This window comes from Globicephala melas, chromosome 7 (genome assembly GCF_963455315.2).
Source record: "Globicephala melas chromosome 7, mGloMel1.2, whole genome shotgun sequence".
Classification (NCBI taxonomy): Eukaryota; Metazoa; Chordata; class Mammalia; order Artiodactyla; family Delphinidae; genus Globicephala; species Globicephala melas.
The window spans coordinates 111,793,511-111,815,954 of NC_083320.1; positions in this window are offsets into that span (position 1 = coordinate 111,793,511).

Below are 22,444 nucleotides of genomic sequence, written 5' to 3' on the forward strand. Positions count from 1 at the left end.
AAGAAGGAAGGAGTCTTGCAGTCCAGGCTTGGGCTGAGGCCCAAAAGAGGTCAGGGCTCCGTGGATGACGAAGGCCACTCCTTTCTTTGAGCCTGATGGGCTCCCTCCCTGTTCCCATTTCCAAAAAAAAATCCCCTGGATACAGACGTTCTTCCTTGGTCTGGGCTGGCTTTGTCATAAATCAGCAGCCTTCTTTATCATCAGTCACCTTGAGATCATCCCACCCCAGTCACCGCAGTCAAGAGCAGCTCCACCGCAGGCCCCTCCTTCAGCAAGGATCACCCACCACCTTTGGGTGAGGCCCCCTTCTTGCATTTCTTGGAGTTGAATCGTCTTTCTAGCCAGTGACTGACTCACTGTTAGGCCAGATGTCCTCCCTCCCCCCATGTTGATGGTATAGTCCTGACCTTTCCTGGCAGTTTCTGGCCTTCAGAGTTCCCAGAATCAATTTCCCCCCTATTACATAGAAACATAGTTGGATCTGTGCCTCATGCCACATAACCCTGAATCAAGTGTAGGATCCCCTAGACTCCACAGTCCTCACCAGTTTAAGTTAACAAAGATTAGCCTCTCCTATTATGGTCTCCCTTCTTCCGCATTACAGCATTACAAGGACAAATTTTCCCTTAACATCTTCCATTGAGTGATAATTGGTCTAGTCAATGCTCAGCTTGTCACCCTATTGTCAGTGAAAACTATTCTAAGCCATCTACTTCCTCCTGTTAGACAGTTTAAAAACATCCTTATTTTGGGGTATAAAAACCCCAAACAAAAACAAACTATAGGGCTTCCCTGGTGGCGCAGTGGTTGAGAGTCCGCCTGCCAATGCAGGGGACACGGGTTCATGCCTCGGTCCAGGAAGATCCCACATGCCGCAGAGCGGCTGGGCCCGTGAGCCATGGCCGCTGGGCCTGCGTGTCCGGAGCCTGTGCTCCACAACGGGAGATGCCGCAACAGTGAGAGCCCCGCGTACCGCAAAAAAAAAAACTATATATATATATATATATATATATATATATATATACACACACATACACATAACATATATAACATATATATCATATATATAACATATACATAGTTTGTGTATTACATATAACATATATTTATATGTAATAAACAAACTATATATAATTATATATTATAAATAAAATATATTTATATATATAAATAAACTATATAATACACACACACATATATATAATTTTTTTCCCCAAGACATGGGATCTGGTCTTCTCCAAGGACCCCTGGAAAGACCTTTCACACCAAGATTTCCCAGTTTAGATATTACTGAAAGATTTTTTCTTTAAACTGTTTTAATATAAACTTACTTTATGTTATTTTTGTAATACACTGACTTAGTTTTCTCATCTGCATTTTCAGGCTGTGGCTATAACCCTCTTCTTTCCTGGCATGGGCTCTTAGGGTTTTCTTGACCTGGGCTCCCAGGTGACTTGATTGACTGGAGGATCTCAGGCCCCCTGGCCACACCCCTTGCTTTCCGACAGACCCAGAGGATTTCACTTAACTGTGAGCACAAATTTAACAACAGCCTATGATGCTGATCTGGCCAGCTGCATGAGTGGGTGTGCAAAGCTCCAGGTTTGCAGCCCGAGAACCCAGTTCCATGTGGGGCCCACATCTGAAGGGACTGGGAGGTGAGGGGGTGGAACCCCACACCTCTGAGGAAGGCTGGCAGGACTGGGACTGTCAACTTGGAGAAGAACATGCTTCAGGGGCCACAATTTGGAGCAGATGGCTGACCAGGGAGGACGGCCAACGGCTCCAAGGATGGGCATGGCAAGAGGCAGTCTGGGACTCAGGTCAGTTCCCCTGCAGCGAGATGTCCTCCCCAATCTCAAACAAACTAGTGTGAGGGGTACTATCAGATGAAGTGGCTATGGCTATTGCTAGACGGTTTCTTGTTCTTTTACATTTATCTATATTTTAAAACGTCCATCCTAAAAACAAACTGAACAGAGTTTCTTTTTCTTTTTTTCAATTGTGGCAAAATATGCATAACATAGAATTTTCAATTTAACAGGTTTTAAGTGTACAGTTCGGTGTCATTAAGTACATTACATAGTTGTATACCATCATCTCTACCTACTTCCAAAATATTTTCATCACCTCAAATAGAAACTCTGTACCCATAAAGTGATAACTGCTCATTCCTCCTCCTAGCTGCTGTATTCTAGTTTCTACCTGGATTCTACTTTCTTTCCCTGTGAATTAGACTCTTCTATGTAACTCATATAAATGGAATCGTTCAATATTTGCCCTTCTGTGTCTGGTTTATTTCACTTAGCATAAGGGTTTCAAGGTTCACCTATGTTGTATAATAGCCTTTATAAAAATTTCATTCCATTTTAGGACTGAATAATATTGCAGTGTATGTATGTACCACATTTCTTTATCCATTCATCCACTGATGGACTTTTGGGTTGTTTCTACCGTTTATTATTGTGAATAATGCTGCTATAAACATTAGTGTACAAATATCTGTTCAAGTTTCAGCTATCACTTCTTTCTGGTATAGACCTAGAAGTGGAATTGTTGATCATATGGTAATTCTATGTTTCGTTTTTTGAGGAACCATCACTTTTTTTTTCACAGTGGCAGTACCAGTTTACATTCCCACCAGCAATTTCTCCACATCTTTGCAGATACTTGTTATTTTCTGTGTTTTTTTTTTTTAATAATAGCCATCCTAATGGGTGTGAGTTGGTAGCTCCTTGTGGTTTTGATTTGCATTTCCCTAATTAGTAATGTTAAGGATGTTTTTCATGTGATTATTGGCCATTTGTATATCTTCTCTGGAGAAATATCTATTCAAGTTCTTTATTGAATTTTAAATTGGATTGTCTTTTTTTTCCCATCTGTATTGCGATATTATTGACATATATTGGGTTGGCCAAAAAGTTCATTTGGGTTTTTCCTTAAGATGTTATGAAAAACCTGAACGAACATTTTGGGCAAGCCAATACATATGTAAGTTTAAGGTGTAGAACTTGATGATTTTATACACAAATATATGGCAAAATATTTTCCACAATAAGGTTAGTTAACACTTTTATCCCCTCACAGTATTGCCATCTGGGGGAGCTGAGGAGATAACATTTAAGATTCATTCTCTTAACAACTTTCAAGTGTACAGTACAGTATTGTCAATTATTGTCAACATGCTGTACATTACATCCCCAGAACTTATTCATCTTATAATTGGAAGTTTGTACTTCCAATATACCTTTGACCAATATCTCCCCATTTCCCCCATACTCTGGCAACCACCCTTCCACTCTCTGTTTCTATGAGTTCAGCTTTTTAAGATTCTACATATAAGTGACTCATGTGGTGTATGCCATCCTCTGTCTGACTTATTTCACTTATCATACAGCCCTCAAGGTCAATCCATGTTGTCACAAAAGGCAGGATTTCCTTCTTTTTATGTCTGAATAATATTCCAGTGTGTGTGTGTGTGTGTGTGTGTGTGTGTACATTTTCTTTATCCATTCATCCATCCATGTCGGCTATTGTGAATAATGTTTAAATGAACATGGGGGTGCAGATATCTCTTTAAGATAGTGATTTCATTTCATTTGGATATATACTCAGAAGTAGGATTGCTGGATCATATGGAAATTCTATTTTTAATATTTTGAGGACCCTCCATACTGTTTTCCATAGGGGCTACACCAATTTCCATTCCCACCAACATCGCACAAGGGATCCCTTTTCTCCACATCCTTGCCAACACTTTGTTTTCTCTGGTATTTTTAGTAATAGCCATTCTAACAGGTGTGAGGTGATATCTCATTGTGGTTTTGATTTGCATTTCCCTGATGATTAGTGATGTTGAGCACATTTTCATGTTGTTGGCCATTTATAATGGCCTATGTCTATTCAGATCCTCTGTTTATTTTTTAGTCATATTGGTTTTCTTTTTTTTTTTTGCTATTGAGTTTTATGAATTTGTCATGTATTTTGGATATTAGCCCATTATCAGACAGATGGTTTGTGAATATTTTCTCCCATTCCATAGCTTGCTTTTATATTTTGTTGATTATTTCTTTTGTCATAAAGAAGCTTTTTAATTTAGCTTCACTTGTTGATTTTTACTTTTGTTGCTTGTGCTTTGGTTACTGAACTGAACTTGGGTCTGCTTGCCTGACTTGCAGCAAAGCCAATCTACTGACACTGGGTTGTAGTGAAGGAAAGTAAAGTGTTTATTGCAAGGCCAAATGAGAAAGGGCAGCTCATGTTCAAAAGACCTGAACTCCCTGATGGCTTTCAGGGAAGGGTTTTTTTTTGTTTTTTTTTTCTTTGCGGTACGCAGGCCTCTCACTGCTCTGGCCTCTCCCGCTGCAGACCACAGGCTCCGGACACGCAGGCCCGGAGTTTCACAATTCCAGGAGTTTTACAATTTGGGTTACAATTTTACAATTTGGGTCTTACGTTTAAGCATTTAATCCATTTCAGTTAATTTTTGTGAGTGGTCTAAGGGTTCCAATTTCTTTTTTCTGCATGTGAATATCCAGTTTTCCTAACAATATTCATTCCCCACTGAGTAGTCTTGGCTCCCTTGTCAAATATTAGCTAACCATATATGCATGGGTTTATTTCTGGGCTCTTGATTCTGTTCCATTAGTCTACATGTCTGTTTTTGTGCCAATACTGTACTGTTTTGATTACTATCACTTTGTAATAAAATTTGGGATCAGAAAGTGTGATGCCTCCAGCTTTGCTCTTCTTTCTCAATATTTCAGCTATTTGGAGTCTTTCATGATCCTTTGGAATTTTAGGATATTTTTTTTCTATTTCTGTTTGAAAAATGCTGTTGGAATTTTGATAGGGATTGCATTGAACCTATAAATGGGTTTGATAGTACAAACATCTGAATAATATTAAATCTTCCTCCATGATATATATATATATGTGTATGTATGTATGTATATATATATATATATATATATATATATATTTTAAGCCCAAACTCCTGAATTGGTTTCAGGGAAGCTTTTTTTTAAATTTTTTATTTATTTATTTATTTTATTTTTGGCTGTGTTGGGTCTTCGTTTCTGTGAGAGGGCTTTCTCTAGTTGCGGCAAGCGGGGGCCACTCTTCATTGCGGTGCGTGGGTCTCTCACTATTGCGGGCTCTCTTGTTGTGGAGCACAGGCTCCAGACGCGCAGGCTCAGTAGTTGTGACTCACAGGCTTAGTTGCTCTGCAGCATGTGGGATCTTCCCATACCAGGGTTTGAACCCGTGTCCCCTGCATTGGCAGGCAGATTCTCAACCACTGTGCCACCAGGGAAGCCCTCCATGACATATTTTTCTATTTATTTCTGTCTTCTTCAATTTCTTTCATCAATGTCTTGTAGTTTTCAGTGTACAGATTGTTCACTTCCTTGGTTAAATTTATTTCTAAGTATTTTATTTTTCTTGATTATATTGCAAATAGAATTATTTTCTTTAATTCTTTTTCAGATTGGTTTTTATTACTGTATAGAAATGCAATAGATTTTTATATATTGTTGTATCCTTCAACTTTACTAAAATTTGTTTATTAGTTCTAATAGTTTTTTGGTAGAGTCTTAGGATTTTCTAAGTATGAGATCATGTCATCTGGAAACAAAGACAATTTTACTTCTTCCTCTGTAATTTGGATGCCTTTTATTTCTTTTTCTCACCTAGTTGCTCTGTCTAGGATTTCCAGTGCTATGTTGAATAGGAATAGGGAGAATGGTCACCCTTGTGTTGTTCCTGATCTTAGTGGGAAAGCTTTCAACCTTTCACTGTTGAGTTTGATGTTAACTGAATGTTTGTCATATATAGCTTTTTATTATGTTTAGTATGTTCCTTTTATGACCATCTGTTGAGAATTTTTATACTGAAAGAATGTTGAATTTTGTGAAGTACTCTTTCTGCATCTATTGAGGTGATCATATGATTTTTATCTTTCGTTTTCTTAATATGGTATATCACATTTATTGATTTGCATATGTTGAACCATCCTTGCATCCCAGAGACTAAATCGCACTTGATCATGGTGTATCATCATCCTTCAATGTGCTGTTGAATTCAGTTTCCAAGTATTTTGTTGAGAATTTTTAAATGTATATTCAGTAGGGTATTGGTCTATAGTTTCCTTTTCCTATAGTGTCCTTATCTGGCTTTGGTATAAGGGTAATGCTGGCTTTGTAAAGTGAGTTTGGGAGTGTTCCTTCTTTAATATTTTGGAAGAGTTTGGGAAAGAATGTTATTCTTCTTTAAATGTTTAGTAGAATTCACCAGTGAAACCATCTGGTCCTGAGCTTTTGTTTGTTGGATTTTTTTTTTATTACTGATTGATTCAATCTCCTTACTCATTATTGGTTTACCCAATTTTTAAATTTCCTCATGATTCAGTTTTGGTAGATGGTATGTTTCTGGGAATATATCCATTTATTCTAGGTTATCGAACTTTTTGTCATATAATTGCTCATAGTAGTTTCTCATGATCCTCTGTATTTCTGTGGTGTCAGTTGTAATGTCTCCACTTTCATTTCTGATTTTATTTCTTTGACCCTTCTCTCTTTTTTCTTAGTAGTCTCTCTAAATATTTGACAATTTCGATAATCTTTTAAAAATAAAACAATTCTTAGTCTTATTAATATTTTCTATTCATTCATTTCTTCTCTGATCTTTGTTATTACCTTCCTTTGCTAATTTTGGTATTAATTTGTTCTTCTTTGTCTAGTTCCTTGAGGTGTAAAGTTAGGTTGTTTATTAGAGATTTTTCTTTTTATTTTTTAGTGTAGGTATTTATCACTGTAAACTTGCCTCTTATAACTGGCTTTCCTGCATCCTATAAATTTTGGTATATTGTATTCCCATTTTTGTTTGTTTCAAGATATTTTTTGACTTCTCTTTTGATTTCAGCTTTGACTCATTGGTTGTTCAGAGGTATACTGTTTAATTTACACATATTTGTGAATTTTCCAGTTTACCTCCTATTATTAATTTTGAGTTTCATACCACTGTGGTCAGATATGATTTCAGTGTTTTAATTTGCTGAGACTTCCATATGATCTATCCTGGAGAACATTCCATCTTTATTGTATTGTCATTTGTTTCTCCTTTTAAATCTGTTAGTATTTGCTTCATGTATTTAGGTGCTCCAATGTTGGATGTATATATATTTATGATTATTATATCTTCCTGATGAATTAGCCCCTTTATCATTATATAATGACCTTCTTTGTCTCATTAGTTTTTATTTATTTATTTTAATTTTTTTTTGTTTTGTTTTTTAAATTAATTTTTATTGGCATATATTTGATTTACAATGTTGTATTCAATGTTCTGCTTACAGCAAAGTGAATCAATTATACATATACATATATCCACTCTTTTTTAGGTTGTATTCCCCTGTAGGTCATTACAGAGTATTGAATGGAGTTCCCTGTGCTATACAGTAGGTTCTTATTAATTATCTATTTTATATACAGTAGTGTGTATATGTCAATCCCTGTCTTCCAATTTATCCCTCCCCCCACTTCCCCCTTGGTAACCATGAGTTTATTTTCTATGTCTGTGATGCTTCTGTTTTGTAAATAGGTTCATTTGCACCATTTTTTTAGATTCCACATATAAGTGATATCATATGATATTTGTCTTTCCCTGTCTGACATACTTCATTCAGTATGACAATCTCTAGGTCCATCCATGTTGCTGCAAATGGCACTATTTCATTCTCTTTTATGGCTGAGTAATATTCCATTGTATATATGTACCACATCTTCTTTATCCATTCATCTGTCGATGAACATTTAAGTTGCTTCCATGTCCTGACTATTGTAGCAATAAATAGTTCTGCAGTGAACATTGTGGTGCATATATCCTTTTGAATTATGGTTTTCTCTGGTATATGCCCAGGAGTGGGATTACTGGATCATATGGTAGCTCTATTTTTAGCTTTTTAAGGAGCCTCCATACTGTTCACCATAGTGACTGTACCAATTTTCCTTCCCATCAATGGTGTAGGAGGGTTCCCTTTTCTCCACACCCTCTCCAGCATTTATTATTTGTAGATTTTTTGATGATGGCTATTCTAACCAGTGTGAAGTGATACTTCATTGTAGTTTTGATTTACATTTGTCTAATAATTAGTGATGTTGAGAATCTTTTCATGTGCCTGTTGGCCATCTGTATGTCTTCTTTGGAAAAATGTCTACTTAGATCTTCCACCCATTTTTTAATTGGGTAGTTTGTTTTGTTTTGTTGATATTGAGCTGCATGAGCTGTTTATATATTTTGGAGATTAATACCTTGTTGGTCACTTCATTTGCAAATAGTTTTTCCCATTGTGTGAGGTTTTTTCTTTTCATTTTGTTTATGGTTTCATTTGTGTGCAAAAGATTTCAAGTTTAATTAAGTACCATTTGTTTATTTTTGTTTTTATTTTCATTACTCTAGGAGGTGGATCAAAAAAGATCTTGCTGCAATTTATGTCAGAGAGTATTCTGCCTATGTTTTCCTCTAAGAGTTTTATAGTATCTAGCCTTACATTTAGCTCTTTAATCCATTTTGAGTACATTTTTCATATGGTGTTAGAGAATGTTCTAATTTCATTCTTTTACATGTAGATGTCCAGTTTTCCTAGCACCACTTATTGAAGAGGCTGTCTTTTCTCCACTGTATATTGCCTCCTTTGTCATAGATTACATGACCATAGGTGTGCAGGTTTATCTATGGACATTCTATCCTGTTCCATTGGTCTATATTTCTGTTTTTGTGCCAGTACCATACTTGTTTGATTACTGTAGCTTTGTAGTATAGTTTGAAGTCAAGGAGCTTGATTCCTCCAACTCCATTTTTCTTTCTCAAAATTGTTTCAGCTATTTGGGTCCTTTGTGTTTCCAAACAAATTGTAAATTTTTTTGTTCTAATTTTGTGAAACATGCTATTGGTAATTTGATAGGGATTGCATTGAATCTGTAGATTGCTTTGGGTAGTATAGTCATTTTCACAATATTGATTATTCCAATCCAAGAACATTGTATATCTCTCCGTCTGTTTGTGGCATCTTTTATATTTTTCATCAGTATCTTATAGTTTTCTGAGTATAGGTCTTTTGCCTCATTAGGTAGGTTTATTCCTAGGTATTTTATTCTTTTTGATGTGATGGTAAATGGGTTTGGTTCCTTGACTTCTCTTTCTGATCTTTCATTGTTAGTGTATAGGAATGCAAGAGATTTCTGTATATTAATTTTGTATCCTGCAACTTTACCAAATTCATTGATGAGCTCTAGTAGTTTTCTGGTAACATCTTTAGGATTTTCTATGTATAGTGTCAGTGGTCTGCAAACAGTGACAGTTTTACTTTTTTTTTTCCAATTTGTATTCCTTTTATTTCTTTTTCTTCTCTGATTGCCATGGTTAGGACATCCAAAACTATCTTGAATAAAAGTGGTGCGAGTGAACGTTGTTGTCCCGTTCCTGATCTTAGAGGAAATGCTTTCAGTTTTTCACAGTTGAGAATGATGTTTGCTGTGGGTTTGTCATATATGGCCTTTATTATGTTGAGGTATGTTCCCTCTTTGCCCACTTTCTGGATAGTTTTTATCATAAATTGGTGTTGAATTTTGTCCAAAGTTTTTTCTGCATCTATTGAGATGATAATATGGTTTTTATTCTTCAGTCTTGTTACAGTTTTGACTTAATGGCTATTTTCTCTGATGAACATATAACTACCCCTGGTCTCTTAGTTCTCATTTGCATGGAGTATCTTTTTCCATCCCTTCACTTTGAACCTATGGCTTTAAACCTGAAGAAGGTCTCTTGTAGGCAACATATAGTTTGGTATTGGTTTTCAATCCATCTAGCCATCTGTGCCTTTTTATTGACATACTTACTAATGCCATACTATTAATTATTTTCTGGCTGTTTTCCTTTGTTCCTTCCTTTCTTGCTTGCTGCCTTCTTTGCAAATTGATGATTTTTCATAGTGGTATGCTGTGATTACCTTCTCTTTATCTTTGTGTATTTACTTAAGGTTTTTGCTTTGTGGTTACCATGAGGGGTTTGTAAAACATCTTATAGATATAACAGTTTGTTTTGTGCTTGTAACAACCTACCTTTGATCACATACAAAATCTCTGCCCTTTACATCCCCCCGCATTATGTATTTGATATCACAATTTACGTCTTTTTTTTTACTGTGTACCATTAACAAATTATTGTAGCTACAGTTATTTTTTTATTTTATTTATTTATTTATGGCTGTGTTGGGTCTTCATTTCTGTGCGAGGGCTTTCTCTAGTTGTGGCGAACAGGGGCCACTCTTCATCGTGGTGCACAGGCCTCTCACTATCGCGGCCTCTCTTGTTGTGGAGCACAGGCTGCAGACGCCCAGGCTCAGTAGTTGTGGCTCACGGACCCAGTTGCTCTGTAGCATGTGGGGTCTTCCCATACCAGGGCTTGAACCCGTGTCCCCTGCATTGGCAGGCAGATTCTCAACCACTGCACCACCAGGGAAGCCCCACAGTTATTTTTTAAAAATATTTTTGTCCTTTAACCTTTCTACTAAAGTTAAGGTTTAACACACCACCATATTAAGATATTAGTGTATTCTGAATTTGACGCTTCTGAATTTATCAGTATGTTTTATATTTTCATATGTTCTCATGTTACTATTTAGTGTCCCTTTATTTCAACTTGAAGAACTCCTTTCATTATTTTTAAGGTAAGTCTTGTGTTGATGAACTCCCTCAGCTTCTGTTTGATTGGAAAAGTTTGATTGGGAAAGTTTTGTCTCTTTTCATTTTGGAATGATAACTTTGCTGGATAAAGTATTCTTGGTTGGCAATTATTTTTTCTTTCAGCACTTTGACTAGATCATTCTACTTTCTCCTGATCTGCACGGTTTCTGCTGAGACATCCACTGATAGCCTTGTACATCTCTTATACATGAATAATTTTTTTCTCTTAAGGAGACATCTAAGGCCATGGGAGTTGGCCTGGTGCAGGGGCAGGCCAGCATTGGGGTCCATGTGAAGTCCGGTGCTATGGGTGAGGTGTCTTTCTCCATGTTGGGCTGCCAAGGCTTGAGGGAGGAGTGATGGGGTAATGTGAATCTACCTTTACTACCTCCTCAATGTGTCTTTTATTTTTGTGTTTCACCCAGCTGCTGTAATTCTTTACCTGGAATCTATAGCTCTTATATAGGTATTTTTGTGTGCAAATAGTTGTTCAAATTGATATTTCTGGGAGGGGATGGATACTAGAAATTCCAATACCACCATGTTGTTGAGTTGTAGGAATTCTTTATATATTGAGGATATTTGTCTCTTATCAGGCATATGACTTGCAAATATTTTCTCCCATTTTTTGAGTTGCCTTTTCATTCCTTCAATAGTATCTCTTGATACACAAAAGTTTTTAATTTTGACCAAGTCCAAGTTATCTATTTTTTTCTTTTGTTTCCTGTGCTTTTGGTGTCACATCTAAGACATTTGTCAAGAAATATTGACAGATACGAGGTTATGAATCTTTCCCCCTGTTTCCTTCTAAACGTTATATAGTTTTATCTCTTATGTTTATGTCTTTGACCCATTTTGAGTTAATTTTTATATGGTGTAAGGTATGAGCCTAACTTCATTCTTTTGCATACAGACATCCAGTTTCCCCAGTACCTTTGGCTGAAAAAGCTGTCCTTTCCCCATTGAATGATGTTGACACCCTTGTTGAAGATAATTTGACCATCTCTGTGAGGGTTTATCTCTGAGTTTTCTATCCTATTCTATTGGTTGATGTCTGTCTTTATGCCAGTACCACTTTTTTTATTTTTATTGCTCTAGCTTTGTCACAGTTTACTTTTGTAAGCATAAAAACCCTTTTACTTAAAAAAATTATGTCAGTGCTCTCCAGCTTATTTATATTTCTTATTCTTCTCACATTATTAATGACCATTCCCTTAAACATGGGAAAACAAAGATTGAAATCTAGTTTTGGAGGGCACAATTTCATCTAGCTTATAAAAGATACCTGTGTAGCAAAATGATAGTGTCTGAGACTGGTTGAGACCTAGGGGTCATCTATTCCAAAGAGGGGAAATTTCTTCTGATAGGAACTCCAACCAATGAGCATAGACCCCCAGCCTCAGCATCCACATGCATACAACTGTTTCCTGATCACTAAGAGAACTTGTCAAACCTTATCTTGTCTCTCCCTCCTCCTTCCATTAAAACACTTGCCTCCTTTGGACCCCTTTCCTGGGATTTTTTATTTTCTTCTTCACACCAATATTTCTGGCACACATCATCTTCCCATCCATCCATCCACTTATTCAACAAATATTTATTTGGTGACTGTTACATTCCCAGCTCTGTTCTTGGTGCTAGGAATAAACCAGATAAAATTCTACCTTCATGGAGTTAATATTCTGATTGAAGGAGGTGGACAATAAATAAACAAATTATAGTAAGTTGATTGGTTATAAGTGCTATGAAGAAAAATAAGGTCGGCAAAGAGGCTAGGAAACCATTAAACACATGGCAAAACATGAGGATGTTCACCATGTCATTGCTTATAATGCAGCCTAAAATGGAAAACAGCTTTTTTTTGCCCCCCAAACTGGTCATGGTCAAATAAATGTTGTTATATTCATATAGTGGAGAAACATGCAGACATTGAAAATATGTCGGATACCATATTTTTAACCTGGTAAAATATTCATGGAATATTTCTCAACAAAAAGCAGTCTAGAAAAAGTACTACAATCTGCTTTTAATTCTGTAAAGTAAATATATTCATCAAAAGGACCTGAAGAATGTATACTGAGATGTTATAGTGATTGTGTTTGGGTGGTGAAATTATGAATGATTTTGTGATTTTTTTCTAAGTTCTTATATGTCAAAAACCCTACACACACACACACACACACACACACACACACACGGTTATACATATTCATGGACATATATTATTTATATAGGTATATAATCAACATGGCTGTTATTAAAAAAATTACACACACACATATGCACACATCGTTATACACACTCACAAATATATGTATGTGTGTGTATATATATGTAAATCTGGCAAACATTTATGCTAGATCATTTTAACAGTGACTACTGATATTTTTAAGTATATTTCTGCCATATTATGTTATGTTTATTATTCCCCATGTTTTTTATTTGATTCCTCTTCTGCTGTCCATTGAATTGAGTTTTTCCCATTACCCATTTTCCTAACAGAGATAGATTCATTTTGAAGCTAATAAAATTTAAGCTTTAGAATACCTCATTTGAATGGGCCCCATTGAAATAAATATTCACTTAACATAATACCCTCAAGGTCTATTCATGTTGTAGCAAATGGCAAGGCTTCATCTTTTTTTATGGCTGAGTAATATTTCACTGTATACATATATACCACATCTTCTTTATTCATTCATTTGCTGAGGGACACTTAGGTTGCTTCCATATCTTGGCTATTGTAAATAATGCTGCTGTGAGCACTGAGGTGCATGTATCTTTTTGAATGAGTGTTTTCTATTCTTTGGGTAAATACTTAGAAGTGTAATAGCTGGATCCTATGATAGTACTATTATTAATTTTTTTGAGGAATCTACATACCTTTTTCCATAGTGGCTGCACCAATTTGCATTCCCACTCAACAGTATATGAGGGTTTGCTTTTCTCCATATCCTTGCCAACACTTGTTATTTCTTGCCTTTTTGATAATAGCCATTCTAATGGGCTTGAGGTCATATCTCATTGTGGTTTTGATTTGTATTTTCCTTAATAAGCAGTGTTGTTGAACACTTTTTCATGTGCCTGTTGGCCATCTGTATGTCTTCTCTGGAAATGTCTATTCAACTCCTCTATTCATTTTTGAATTAGGTTGTTTTTTGTTGTTGTCTTTGAGTTATATGAGTTCTTTATATGTTTTGGATATTAACCCCTTATCAGATATATGATTTGCAAATATATTCTCCTATTCGATAAGTTGTCTTTTCATTTTATTAATAGTTTCCTTCATTGTGCAGAAACTTTTTAGTTTGATGTAGTCCATTTATTTTAGCTTTTGTTTCCTTCACCTAAGGATACATATCCAGAAATATCTTGCTAAGGTCAATATCAGAGGGTGTATTCCCTTTGACAATTGTGTGTATTGTGTTTTCTTTGACGAGTTTTATGGTTTCAAGTTTTACATTCAAGTCTTTAATCAATTTTGAGTTGATTTTTGTGTAAGGTGTGAGATAGTGGTCTAGTTTCACTTTTTTTGCAGGTGGCTGCCGAGTTTACCCAACACCATTTATTGAAGAGACTATCCTTTCTCCATTGTATGTTTTTTGCTCCTTTGATTTTGCTCATATGTGGAATATAAAAAAACAAACAAACAAATAAATCAACAAACCAAACCAAACAAGCACATGTATACAGAGAACAGAGTAGTGGTACTAGAGAGGAAGGGAATGAGAGGAGGATGAAGTTGGTAAAGGGAGTCAATCGTATGGTAAGGAATGGAAACTAAATTTTTGGTGGTGAGCATGCTGTAGTGTATACAGAAGTAGAAATATAATATTGTACACATGAAACTTATCTAATGTTATAAACCAATGTTACATCAATAAAAAGTAAAATAATAAAAATATTTTTTCTACATTTAAAAATATTCACTTTTGTACCTCATTTTGTTTTGGTGGTTTTGTTTTGTAAAATTGTATAACTTTTAGGCTGCACAAAAACTAGACCTATGCTTTCTATCTATATTTTATTTTACTCATTAAAATTTTGAATTATACACTTAACATTATATATTTTTAGAAATTCTAGAGTTAATTACCCTTCTTCTCCTTCCTGAAAGGTCAAGAGCTTTCACATGCATTAGCTTCTTCCAATACTTTCCACTATCTTCCATGTTATTATTACCTATGAGTTTATTTACAGCTTACTTTTACCTACATGATAATTACTGCGATCATTGTCATGATCATTATCATCTGTTTGTGTTTTAAGTCAAGTGACTTTGCTCTTCCTCATCCTCCTTTTCAACAGTGGTTCAGGAGTAAATGAAATATCCCTTGTGAAGTCTGTTCATTATCTCCTCAAACCCCACTACAGTCCACTGAAGGAAGTGGTAGACCCTTTTGCAAATACCCAGAGTCCTGGTGGCTGAACAGACACCTGCTGTCCTTGGTTATATGCTTACCCTACATGACTTTTCCTCAGAAGAAATCACTGAGAAGACACCTCTTCCTGGGGTTGTTGTGCAAGGGCATGTGCTGGACCCATATGGACCTAGGTACCATGCATTTGGAGCCTGTGTCATGGACAAGCCATGACCGTATGGCAAGGGATGGAGGGAGGGTTTCCATAGGAAGAAGGGCCTGCATAGGGCCTGGCCAGAGGGTCAAGAGTGAAAGATATCACTGTACTATTACCTGTCCTATTTGGCTTCTTCCAGAAATAGGCCCTGAGGATATAAGTGCTGACAGTTTATTTGGGAGGTGATACCAGGAGGCACTGGTAGTGAGTGGGGCCTAGAGGTAGCTGATAAAGAGTATGACATTCTATCAAGTCTTTTGCTTCTGTAGGTAGTCTGACCCTCAGTCTAGAACATTCCTCATAGTTACCTGCACCTGGGGAAGGAGCTGAACCACATATTTAGCATCCAAATGCTATAGGTGTTGGTAGTTCTGATTTGTCCAGGGCATGAACTGAGGATGCCCCTATGCTCAGAGAAAGACCTTAGCAGAGATGCCTAGTACACTTGAATTAATTTGTTAGCCTGCTCATCTTCTGAACAATACAAATCTGTCATAAATTATTTGCTGATTCTTTTTAAGTACTCAATTTTCTCTCTGTTGCTTATAAGCTCCCTGGTGATAGGTAGGTACTTACTGTCATTTTGTTACTTGCTTTCTGGTTGTGTTTGTAGTTGTTTTCTGTTCCTTTCTTCTTCCCTTGTGGTTTGATGATTTTCTTTAGTATTATTTTTGGGTTTCTTTCTCTTTAGATTTTGTGTATCTATTGTAGGTTTTTGATCTGTGTACCATGAGGTTGACATATAACAAATTTTACTTGTTTTAAACTGATAGTCATTTAAGTTCACACACATTCTAAAAGCTCTACATTTTTTACTCATCCCCACACACATTTTATGTTTTGGTGTCATACTTTACATCTTTATGTGTATGGCATAACTGTCTATTGTGATTATAGTTGATTTTACAATTTTTGTCTTTTAACCCTTGTACTGGCTTCAGTGGTTGATCCACTGCCTTTAATATATATTTACCTTTATGAGTAAGACTTTTTCCCTTCATATATTTTCTTATTTATTGTTATAACCTTTACTTTTTCACTCAAAGAAGACTCTTTAACATTTATTGTAAGGCTGATTTAATGGTGATGAACTCTTAGTTTTTGCTTGTCTGGGGAGCTCTTTATCTCTCCTTCAATTCTGAATGGAGACCTTGCTGGGTAGAATATCCTTGGTTGTACATTTTTTTTCCATGCAGCACTTTAAATATATTATGCCACTCCATCCTGGGCTGCAAAGTTTATGCTGAAAAGTCAGCTGATATCCTTATGGGGGTTCCCTTGTATGTGACTCTTTGTTTTTCTCCTGCTGCCTTTAAAAATTCTCTCTTTTGCCACTTTAATCATGATATATCTTGGCGGGTCTCTTTGGGTTCTTCTTGTTTGGGACTCTCTGTGCTTCCTGGACTTGGATGCCTGTTTCCTTCTTCAGCTTCAGGAAATTTTCAGCCATAATTTCATTAAATAAAATTTCTGCCCCTTTATCTCTCTCTTCTTGTTCTGGGACCCCTATATTGTGAATGTTAGTATACTTGATGCTGTCCTAGAAGTCTTTTAAACTATTCTTATTAAAAAAATTTTGTTTTCTTTTTGCGGTCCTCATTGGGTGATTTCTACTGTTCTGTCTTCCAGGTCACTTATGTGTTCCTCTATATCACCTAATCTGCTTTTCATTCCCTCTAGTGTATTTTTCATTTTGATTACTATATTCTTCAGCTCTGATTCACTCTTTCTTAGAGGAGAAGTGGGGAAACACTTCAACATTTTAGAATGTGAGGTTTTACAATGGTTTTGTGCATAAAATGACTGTTGGGCCAACTGGCTGAAGTTTGGGGGATAAATCACAGGGAAAAATTGTTACAGTTGCTTCCAGTTTATCTTTTTAGGGATGGGGGAAACAATAACACCTAACATACAGAGTCATTGTGAGAATGAAACAAACTCATATATGTAAAGAATTTTGCTTTTAGTAAGTGCTCAGTAAGTGTCACTTAGTGTTACAGTTACTTAACTTCATGGCAACCTTGTGAGTGTGTGTCCTTGTCTTCATTTGAGAGATGAAGAAATTGAGGCCCAGAGTTGAATGACTAGCCTAGAGTAATGAATTATAGCAGAGCAGAATCTAGAACTCAAATCTACCACTGCACCACAAACCTGTGTGTTTCCATCACATTAAGAATCAGGCAGGGGGCTTCCCTGGTAGTGCAGTGGTTAAGAATTTGCCTGCCAGTGCAAGGCAGAGAGATTCCAGCCCTGGTCCAGGAAGATCCCACATGCCATGGAGCAACTAAGCCCATGTGCCACAACTACTGAAGCCCGTGTCCCTAGAGCCTGTGCTCCGCAACAAGAGAGGCCACTGCAATGAGAAGCCCACATGCTGCAACGAAGAGCAGCCCCCGCTCACCACAACTAGAGAAAGTGCATGCAGCAATGAAGACACAATACAGCCAAAAATAAATAAATAAATGAACACACACACACACACACACACACACACACACAAACACACACACACAATCAGGCAGGGTGCTTGCAGGCATGTGCAGACAACTTTGGTTGGGCCGCCATGACTTAGACTGCTTAGGCTGGGTCATCAGCCAGATTTGTAACCAGATTTGCAGACTTCAGGGGAAATCCTTTTTTTCCATACACACAGACTGAGCTGGCTACTCTGGTGGGAGATTTTTTCCAACACCACATTGTTCACCAGGAGGAAGAGGCAGAGAGTGTGGACTCTGGGTAAATCTAACCCTGTTCCAGCAAAGACACCTACAAATATTTCTGAATATGAGAAATGAGTTCTTTCTGATAACTTTTATTTTGCTAAATCAATATAGCATTCACATTACAATTATGTAAGCATTATTAACTAATAAACTCCAAAGTGTGCTATGACTATGTTTCTGTCCTTGTATAACTTTTCATTTTTCCTGGAGTTAATCATTGCTTCCTTTTCTGTTTAATTTTCCATGTTTCTGTTGCTACTCACAAATTTTTCAGTGAATATGTAAATAATATCTCCATATATTTTCCACATGGTCAAATGCATTTTTAGTCTGCTGATAGCTTTTCTTTTTTCTTTTTGGATGCTTTTTCTCTGGTATCCCTTCTTCTCCTGCTCCTATGGGTCGTGGCTTCATGTTAAGTCTGTCCTAGAATTTCTTTTAACATCATCCAGAGAATGCCATTAACTTCTCTCCTGTGTTGTATCATTTTCCTTTTTCTTGGTTAATTCACAGATTTTGCTGGAATCTGTACTCTAATAGCTTCCTTAGATAAATTTTTGAGACCTTGAATGTCTAAGGCAATCCTATTTCACTCTTAGATTTGACTGATAGTTTGAGTACTAAATTCTAGGATGGAAATGATTTTCCTGCAGAATTACAAAAGCATTGCTCCTGTTTCTTCCATTTTCAAATCCTTTGTCCCCTATGTATTTTGTTTCTCTCTGGAAGCTTTTAGCACTATTCCTGTGATTCTGAAACACACTGATAAGGTAACTTGATGTTTTGTTCTCACTTTTTCTGCTGAACACTCTGGACTTTTTAAATCTAAAAGGTAAATCTTGGGAAATTTTCTTGAATCAAAAAATTATGGACTTCCTCCATGGTGCAGTGGTTAAAAATCCACCTGCCAATGCAGGGGAAACGGGTTTAAGCCCTGGTCTAGGAAGATCCCACATGCTGTGGAGCAACTAAGACTGTGCACCACAACTACTGAGCTTGTGCTCTAGAGCCCACTAGCGACAACTACTGAGCCCACATGCCACAACTACTGAAGCCCGCGTGCCTAAAGCTGTGCTCCACAACAGAGAAGCCACCTCAATGAGAATCCTGCACAGCACAACAAAGAGTAGCGCCCGCTCGCCACAAGTAGAGAAAGCCTGCACACAGCAACGAAGATCCAATGCATCCAAAAACAAACAAACAAACAAACAAATAAATAATTCCTTTCCTTCTCTCTCTTTCTGGAGGTCCTAGGATTTATAACTTAGAATTCCTAAATTGATCCTTAAATTTTATTACTTTTCCTACTTTTTAATAGATTTTCCTAAATTTATCTTCCCATTCTACTGAATTTTAATTTCTCTTGTCATAATTTTTATTTCTAAGAGTTCCTAACAGATGTTAGAAGTGCTTTCTGACACTGTTCTTTTTCTTATAGCACCTTTTCTGTGTCATGGATTCTGTATCTTCTATTAGTTCTATTGTATAAATTATATAAATTCAAGTTATCTTATGCATCTGCATTGTCTATTTTCTTCTGAATTCCTATTTTCTCTAAAGTATTTGTTTTGCTTTCTGTATTTCACTTGGAGTCTTCCCCCAAATATTTGGTAATTCTTGGGCTTTTGTTTTACTTAAGGATGAGGCATTGAAAGTGAGTGAGAAACTGTGTTGGGGCTTCCATTATAGGGTGATGTGCAGTGTGATGGCTTGTTCATGCCTCCCACCATACTCCATGTCCCACAGTGTCTGGGCTCATTCAGTCTCTCTGGAGAAGAATCCTACAATTTCCTGCTTTTGAGTTATTGTCAAGCTCATAGCAGCCTGCTGAGGGGAGAGGTCTTAAGTCTCAGCATTCACAAACATTCTGATTAGCCCTCTCTTCACCCTAGGTCCTCACCCCAATCTTGACTGAGTCTACTGACCTGGAATCCAGAACTTCTCAGGGGAGGAGGTGAGTCTGGGGTCTCACTGCTACTTATACAGTCAGTAAGCCCACCTGGGCTCCAGCTCAGACCTCTCTCCCACCTCTGGTGGGGCAGGTCTAGAGCCTTTCTTGACTTTCTCCTACAGCTTTCTCCTCTCAGGCAGGCTAGACCTGGACTTTGCAGCCCCGCTGAGTTAGTTCCTGCCCCCTTTCTCCCTGTCTGTCTTTCTTGCTCTCTTCCAACATATCACTGACACCTCTAGTCTGTGTTGTCCTCACTCATCCTCTTTTTCCTGGTGAGTTCATACCTTTATTTGTTCACTACTGCATGTTTGTGAGGTTTTTGAAGAGGGCAGAGGTAAACATGAATGTTAAATATACTATTTTTTATTAAGTATGTCTCTTTTTTCCCCTTGGAGAACTTTCCATCTTTCCCCATCTCTGTGTTCCCCATATGAGCACTGAAATACCCTGAGGATGGATCCCCTGAAAAGGAGGAGAATCTACCTCTGGGCACATCCTGCCTTCTGGGGAGTTAGGAATGCAGACTGAGACCACAGAATCTAAGAGATTGGGACTTGTCCTGTGGTCCCCACCTGGCATCATCTGCTGAGTCCTTATGTGACTTTCCCTGAGTGGATGAGCCCTCTCCCACCCAGTAGAGTGGGCAGTGGCAGAGATCCTCATCACTGGCCTAAGACCTTCTGCTCCTGTCTGGAAGTGAGGAAGCTATGCTAGGTTGACAGGCAGGGGACTCAGGCCCAGTAAGCCTTGGCTCTGCACCGCCCCAACCTGTCTTTAGGCTTCCATTCCAATCTCTGAAATGTGGGGTTGAACTGCCCAAGCTCTGGGGCCTCTGCCAGCTCTAATATTCTGAAAATTGAGATAAGACACCAGAAGTGGGAAGATATAGACTATTTTAGACGTGTCAGGTAAATGCTCTGTAACTCTCAATCTCAATGCTGGCCTTCAGAATAAAAACAGCCTATTTAATTAACTTTGGTCAACAGATTCTGTTAGAGCTACTAAATTTTTTCAAGTGTTCTCTGACTCCATCCAACTTTGGAACCTCTGGGACAACCCCAGAGGCCCTCTTATCATTCTACCTTGGTTTCCTCAAGGTTACGATCCACCTGCTGCCCCACAGGGCTCTGGTAATAAGTTCTGGACTGGCTGTCAGGAAAGAGCAAGGAGCTCTCTGAGAACACAGTGCCTGGAGCAAGCCAAGGAAGGTATTCTTTCTCCCATCTCTGGTGACTTCTGAGAACATACCTTTTCCAGGGAAGAAGTTTGGGACCCCTGACAACCATGTGGAGGTGGATAGGAGCCCTGTCCTCTGCTGAGAGTCAGCAGGTGGTGACATGTGCAGATTGTCCTACCTTTGGGGTTGCTTGCTGCAGCCAGACCTCTTGACTGCCACAATCTTTGCCTCTTGCTTGCCCGGTCAGGGTCTTGTTACCAGCATGACTTTGAGACTTTGCTCCCTGTAGGCTCCCAGACATGTCCTTGGAGGTGGCATACTAGAAACTGGGTCCTGGGTTGTAGAGAAGGGCCAGTGTGATCACTGCACTGAAGTTTCTCCCAGTATAGGGGCACATGGTCCTTCCAAGGAGCTCAGTCTAATTTTGAAGACAAGTTTAACTACTAAGAAGCAGAGTAAGAAGTCATTCATTGCTTACCTTGTGGGCACCTTTGGGGGCTGGCTGCAGGGGTCAGGGAATTTCCTAGAAGAAGTCTAAGAAGATCGCAGGAGCCCAGGGTTGGAGCACTGTACAAAGTGGAATACTGTAGGCAGGGATGTGGCAAGAGCAACGGTACATTGGGACAGGATGGGACCTGATATTTTAGCTGGAAATGTATAGTGTGGCCTCTCCTGGAGTGTCATCTTCTGGCATGTAACTCATTGGAGCCAGGAGTTTTTATCAATGTATGCAATTACATTTTCAAGGTCTGAGTTCAGTCCCTCCCCATATGTTTTTATTCATGAGCTCAAACATTTGTATATCTAGAACTCAATATTAAAAAGGTAAATAATGACATCAAAAATATAAAAAGGGGGAGTAAATGTGTGAAACTTTTATAGGTGCTTGAAGTTAATTTGCTATCAGCTTTAGATGAACTGTTTTATGTATGATATGTCATATGTAAGCCTCATAATAAGCAACAACTTAGAGTAGATTCACAAAAAATAAAGAAAGGGGAAACAGGATACCACCAGGGGAAATCACCCATATGCAAATATAGTCAGAAACAGAAAGAAAGAAAGCATAGAAATGAAAACAACCAGAAAGCAACAATAAGAGAGCATTAGTGAGAGAGGAGATGGTGACGGTGGAATAGGAGGATGCTGAGCTCACCTTCACTCCACAAACACATAAAAAATACATCAACATGTGGAGAAACTCTCTTGGAAAACGACCTGGAAGGTGGCAGAAAGGCTCTTCAACAACCAAGGCTGTAAAGAAAGATCCACA